At 36.6% G+C, this 6,973-nt stretch overlaps 1 protein-coding gene across 4 annotated transcripts in view; it reads left to right on the top strand.

The window, feature by feature from the left end:
* LOC122796729 (sine oculis binding protein homolog) overlaps positions 1-6,973 on the top strand; it is a 1,221,885-nt gene that overhangs the window by 50,529 nt on the left and 1,164,383 nt on the right. The gene's annotated exons all lie outside the window — the stretch shown is intronic.

Raw genomic sequence — 6,973 nt, 5'->3', positions numbered from 1 at the left:
AGTTATCAGTTGTTTAAATAAATCATGTATGCTTAAAGAGGGTATGCAACAAACATAGTTTCTAAATGTATTTGTTCTTTTTACTGTTTATTTAGATTTTTTTCCAGAGTAGAACTTTGGTTCTAGCTGACCTTCTTTAGCTAGACCTTCATTACAAACCCAAAAAGACTTTACAAGGAATGTGCAGGATCATGCAAATTACTTTTTTGTGCTCATATGTGAAATAACTTCAAAAATAATAAAGGTTATAAACATGAAGTATTATGGTTGAAAAATCTACATACTAGTCTACTTAAGTACAATAAATACATTTTATTTCATGTCAAAGTTATATGGGTATGGTGGAAGGATTGAACGTATATTATTTACAATGTTTAGAAAGGTAGGTAATACAAGGGAGATGAGGGAAAAAAAGAGAAAAAGGGGGCCTGTTTTGATGGTTTAGCTGCTTGGTTGATACTAAGTAATTTAATGGAGCAAAATGTCAAGGAGAAACAGTTTAATAAAATGACTTTATATGATAGCAGATGCATTTGGTTTCTTCACTTAGCTGTTTAAGTCTGGAACAGAATTCAGGGTATGAGTGTAGAAGTGTTTGGTAATGATTTCATAGCTGATTGTCTCTGAGAACAACACTATGGTTAGTACAGTTCGGTTTATTTTGAGGGGTGTTTGATGTGGCTTCACTTGATGGGAAGGGATTAAGCTGGTAGTTGGAAGTACTTATGGTTAAGCAACTGGAAATAAAGGGAAAGATTCCAGTTTTAACAGATAAAAAGTGGTAAACCTTAGTTTTATTAGAAAACATTTTGGTTTGGAAAGGGTATGGCAGTGGTGCTCTTGGTTTGGAAAGGGTATGGCAGTGGTGCTCTTGCTTTGGGAGCAGATAGAGCATTTAAATATATGATTACTGGTGGTTAGTGAGGCAGCCATTTTTTTTCTTTGAAGTTGTGGATATAATGGACTGGCCATATTCTGTAACAGATTTTTTTTTATGTTCTAGACAGACAAAGTGTGAAAATGTTATACCTCAAAACAGGTGATGTTTTTAATATTTGATTTTATATTATTTATGTAGTGCTGGAAATTCAAATGCTGTATTAGCCAGAGCTGACAGATTCCTAGATGAGGAAAGTGTTTTCCTGTGCCCGAGGACTCCTGATTTGTGTGTAGTATCTTCCATTTTGGGAAGACTGTTTTTTTCAAGTACCAGAGATCATGACTTTGATATGCATTTGGTGTACTTGTGTGTACAGAGTTACAGCATGACAGGTTTTGTAACTTAGTCTTGCATTTTTATTTGTACAAGCATATTAGACTGAAATTAAAATAACTAAAAGACTTAAAAGGTAGGGCTCTACTTTGAGGGGCATCTTTTCTTGTATAAAAAAATCTAAAATGTAGTATTTCATTCATATATATATATATATATATATATATATATATATATATATATATATATATATATATATACTTTTTATAAACAGCAAGCAATTGTGGGCAACTCTTAAATTCGAGGTGATGGATTCAATTTTTAAAGGAACCTATACATACCAGTCCTAGAGCTACTGAGCATCTTTGATATTGGGAGATGGAAAGACTCCACGTCCATCAGTTATCCATCATCATCTTCCTCTTTGCAGTTGGTGAAAACATTCATTGAGCTAAGTGTAAGCTAGTCTGTGAAAGATGCACATCCTGTTCATATAAGTGAAGTTCGACTTTCAGGTGTCACTTAGTATTTTGTAAATAAGCAAAATTATTTTTCTCAAATAACTTAAAAAAATCAAATAGTGTGAAAAATTGATTGTATATATTTACAAACATATTTTTAGTCTTTGTTTTGTAAGAAATTAAAAGAGACAACATATTATCCATTTTACTAAACTTGAAGTAGAAATAAGTGTTATTGCATTTCTTCTGTAACTAACTGGCATGCTTGTATTTCTGACCTCTTTGCTTTATTTCACTAGTTTATTTTTATTGGGGTGAGGTCTGCTGACCTCTGCTCTATTTCACTAGTTTATTTTCATTTGGATGGAGTCTGCTGAGCTGTTCTCTTCTGTTTCTTTGGTCACTTGTAGTCCTGCTAGCATCAGCATTTTGAGAGTTTGCCAGGTATGTCAATTTTCACTTTGGTCCACTTTAATGTAACTTGTGGTTAATTTTAATATGCTCCAGTCTTCCTCTGTGGGCTGTGGTAGTTCAGATTTACTGTGCTTGATGGTTACACTGTCAGGTAGAATGTTCAGTTTATTTACACTTTAACAAAGCAGTACTCAAGCACATTTAACTCATCACAGTTGTGTGCGCCTCCAGGTATTTCTGCAGTGACCTCATACTGATGCCTCTAAGTGTCAAATATTGTTTGTTCATATATGCACTAATAATTCCAAAACCATGCTACATACAAGGTATGAGAAGATTTCATCTAAAGCATGTAGGACAGCAAACACAACAGTATTGATATTTGACCTCTGTCTAATGCAGGTAAAGAGATATTGATATTGTAATAGTTTTCATATTTCTCTAAGTATCTCAACATTTAGGTGACACAAACAGAGCTGCATAGCCTCATATGAAAGCTCACAGCTGTATGAAAAAAATCCCACTAGTGGTATGTGTCTTGTTTGAATGGTCACTGAGGTATAAGCTTTTTATACAACATTACAAAATTAATATTTACTGCCTTTATTTTAGTTTGTAAAATCCAGTTTAAAGCATCAAACTAAATGAATGCCACTTTTGTAAAGATTAATTTATCTTGAATAGTTTGCCATTTACAGTTTTCTAGTAACACTTATAGTTCCAGAGATATGAATATTTGTTTGAAATGTAGGGTGATAACTTCATTTTTAAAAGGCTCAAGCCACAACCACTGTCAGTTAAAAGTACACACTGACACTCAAAAAAGCTATACTGGAAGGAATGAGTTACGTGAGATGATTCTGAGCTTGCTCATTAATTTAAAACAATATTTGTCATTTGTGCATTTGTTGTGGTATCTGCTTGCATTACAACAGCATGCACAAACAGCCCACTCTTTGTGAATCACTGCAAGATAGTGGTGATCTTATGTGAGGAGCTGTCAGTAAGGAGGGAACTAAAATCATTTGCAACAAAGTTTGTAAGGAAGACCACCTTTGTCTTTTGAAGCTGGAGCGTTTGTGGCTAAGACATTGGGAGTGCATCTGCGGTAGATATATGAGAGCTGTGACTGACTGCAATTTTGTTTATATTATGTATGTATTTTTTATTGTTTTGTTTGTTTGTATTTTGTTAACATTGATAAGGTACTGACCCATGAGGACCTATTTTATAAATTGCCAATGTAAACAGCATAAGCAGATTTTCATGGAGGAGTTTACACAGTACGTATCATCATATCTAAAAACTGAATGAATCCTTACTCTGTCACTACACTGAACAGTAAGATATGCCTGCTATAAATGACTTACTCTATCCATTTTAAAACATTTGTTATTACTACAGCTGCTACAGAGGAACTCTTTCAATTAATTAACCCTTGCTCCTATAAGTTCAGTATAGTGCTGAGAGCAAATAAAACCTGCGGGAGCAACAGAGATTTTCTTCAGTCTGTGTTGTGCCAGCAGTGTACCGCATTGGTTATTTTTATTATTTACTACTCTTCTGTCTAGTATAGGTAATGAAAATGCACAGTATTGCCACTAAAATGTAGTTTTATGTCTGACTGTATGTAGATAATAACATTCCTCCAATTTATACCATTGGCACCATAATCATGTTCCTAATGTGGGACATATGATTATTTATTATGCGTATAGGGCTAAGAGTTTGGCATAAAGTTTAAGGTGTTTACGTCACAGACACAAGGTACAGGATTTGTTTCTCACCTTCTACAGGAAACTGGCTAGGCTTAGAGTGGACTGTAAAGGTCGCTAGTCTAGTACTTACCTATGAACCTATATTAGGCTATAATTTCATATTTGACATGCAATTGGCACTGATCGTTAACTTTGCCTTAGTATTTCCCTACTCTGAAACTCCTTCATTACATTATAATGATATCAAATCACATTAAATATTATATTGCTAAAACTCCTCACTGCATATATGTAAATTTTAGAAGTTTTTCATATGTTAATGAAAATTTTCTTGTTCCTCTTATTTTTTCATGTAACTTTTCACCCACACCCCGGTGAACATGGTTCATAACCCTGATGGACAGCCCAGTCAATAAAACATAAATCAGTCAGTCATTCTTGGAAACATTTTGAGGATCTAACACACATGGGAAAAGGGCACGGGAAGTATGCATTCAGAGTGTGTGCATATAGTTATTTGTAACTGTATTGTGTACAAATCACAGGTAACTTAACATCATTCATATCTGTAAGTAGCACAGAACAGAGCTGTTGTTCTGAATGAGGATAACTACTTAGGAGAGCAAATTAAGTCCAAGAGAAAACAGGGAGTTTAGTGCTGGATGCAGAGTGTGAGTGACTGCCCTGCCCAATAAGGACGCCAGAGCTGCTGTGTCATTTAGTTAAGTGATGGGATTTGACCTTTTCTGTTCTGGTGTATGCAGCTTAATTGGCTAATTATGAAATTGTTAGTTCAGTAAGATCATGGGGGGGGGTGAGTCCATGTTTGTTAACTTAGTAGGGGGAAACAATGGTTGTTGGTGTAGAGTGTTTTGTGAGTGCCATAATATGGGGACTTCATCTTCTACTGTCTGTGGTGGAGCCTGTAGAAGTTTAGAATACTAGTCTGTCAGTGAGGCGAGAATAGGAACCTATTTTTAGAAGTTTAAAAATCAGGAAGGCTTGCAGTAATTTACATATTTTAACTGGTAGCCATTTGGCTTACTTCCGTATACTCCAGTGGTGTTCCAAATGAGGAACTAGAACACCAAATAGATAGAGCCTGTTTGCTGTGATTTGAAAGGAACACTTTTATTGGATGATGCAGTAATTAATAGAAGACAGTGGTCTAACTGTGGTGGGGCAGCGGTTAGCATTGTCGCCTCAAAGCAAGAGGTTCCCTGGTTTGATCCTTGGCTGGGGTGCCTTCTGTGCGGAGTCTGCATGTTCTCCCTGTGGTCACGTAGGTTTCCTCCGGGTGCTCTGGTTTCCTCCCACATCCTGAAGACATGCTGTAGGTGGATTGGACACTCTAAATTGGCCCTAGGTGTGAGTGTGTGTATGTGTGCCTTCTGTGGAAGGTTGGGCACCGGGCTGGCAACTCGGCATTGTAAAACTCCACTGCCATGAGCGGGCAGGTGATCCGTTGTGGCGACCCCTAACTGGGAAAAGCTGAAAGAAGAAGAAGAAGTAGTCTAACTATGGTAGTAGAATTCCATTACCTATTCCTGCTAATGTGCTAAGAAGCATGAGATATGCTAAGGCCAAAGTAAGAGTTTGTTAAGTTTAGCTTTTGTTTGTTGAGTAAGGAGGTCACAGTTCAGAAGCTATTCCTACTAGATTTCAATGTATTCAAAAAGATGGTGGACTCTGGGGTATTCGCTAGTGCATCTGTCATGGCTAGTGTTGGAGAAGGATTGTTTAAGGAAATGTTTGTTTCCCTACAACATGGCTTTGGTTTGGGAGGGATTGATATGATCACTGTGTTTGATCAGGTTAGGTATAATGCACAGGCCTTGTTCTGGTTGTCTTTTGACTATTGTAGGAAAGGTTGAAGATCTGTAGTTACTACTGTTGCCAGCACAGAGAATTATCTTGATATTTGGGTGTCTGAAGGGCAGTAGATTAATGAATGTGGAGAAGAACTGGGGGGGGGGGGCACTAGAAAACCCTGAGAAAAGCCATGACAAAGTGTCTTATTTCTGTATGTTATGTCCAAAAAAAATGATTATATCTGTACTTCACGAAACATCATTTAATTGTGCCTGATCTATATTTTGATATAGTAGACTTAATTACTCACCAACTTCCATAAATTAAATTGCGAGGCATAACTTTAATTTGTTGATAAGTGAGTATTCTTGTCCAGTGTAGAGAGTAAGATATAATCAGACTGGCATTTTGTCATGGATTGCAGAAACAAAGTTTTGGGGAACTTCTAGAGGCAAGAAGTAGTCAGTGGTCCTCTCATCAATATTTCTTCTGGGAGTTGGTGTCAAAGACTTGCAGCATGGTTATGACATAACTAAAGTAATATTTTTCGGCTGTTCCTGTTTCTGTCAACACTGTAGTGTTATGTAATTGCTATTATGCATGAACAAAGCATGTGAATGCAGACAAACACCCATTTGTGTACCTTTATTTTAGTATTAACCACAGGTAAAGGTAAAGGGCCATATAAAGCTGCTTTCCAAACTGGGATGCCATTATTTTTATAGTTGTACGACTGCAATCTAGTCTGAGCACAACATGCTGGCTGTGCGGCTACCTCCTGTATGCCAGCATTATTTCATAGTAACATCCCGACAACTCAGTGAGAAGAAGAATGTAAGATAGTAGAATGAAATGGCCCAACAACTGAGATGAAGTCTTCATGCTAGTGCAAATGAGGAGGGTCTATATCATGACATCGAAGTTGCAAAACTTCAAATGTTATAATATTGAACCCAAAACCACGAAAGCTAAAAACCCCGAAGACAGAACATAATTTTTTTTTCCCTGGGAAAAGAATCGCTGTTCCAGCACAAAACATGAAACATATAAACACTACACACCCCCCCTAATTAAATATACCAACTCCAAGATCACATCTCAGTGGAGGAAATAGCAAAGCCGCGGAAACAACCCACCAAATTCTTTCCCTGGGAAAGAATTTGATGTTCCACGACTTCACTGTTGTCAGTCTTTGAAGTTTTGGGTTCAATATTATAACATTTGAAGTTCTGAACCTTCGATGTTATGATATAGACCCAATGAGGAAGGTGGGTTTGCAGGGAATGTTTGAAAGGTAGAATCAAGCCACTGCCAGAGTCATTTCAGTAAAAAAGGAGATAGATTAATCATCTTGG

Source organism: Protopterus annectens, chromosome 1.part0, assembly GCF_019279795.1.
Source record: "Protopterus annectens isolate FY-2018-M chromosome 1.part0, PAN1.0, whole genome shotgun sequence".
Taxonomy (NCBI): Eukaryota; Metazoa; Chordata; order Ceratodontiformes; family Protopteridae; genus Protopterus; species Protopterus annectens.
Note: the sequence above shows the minus strand (reverse complement) of the source record. Positions and strands in the feature narration are given on the sequence as shown.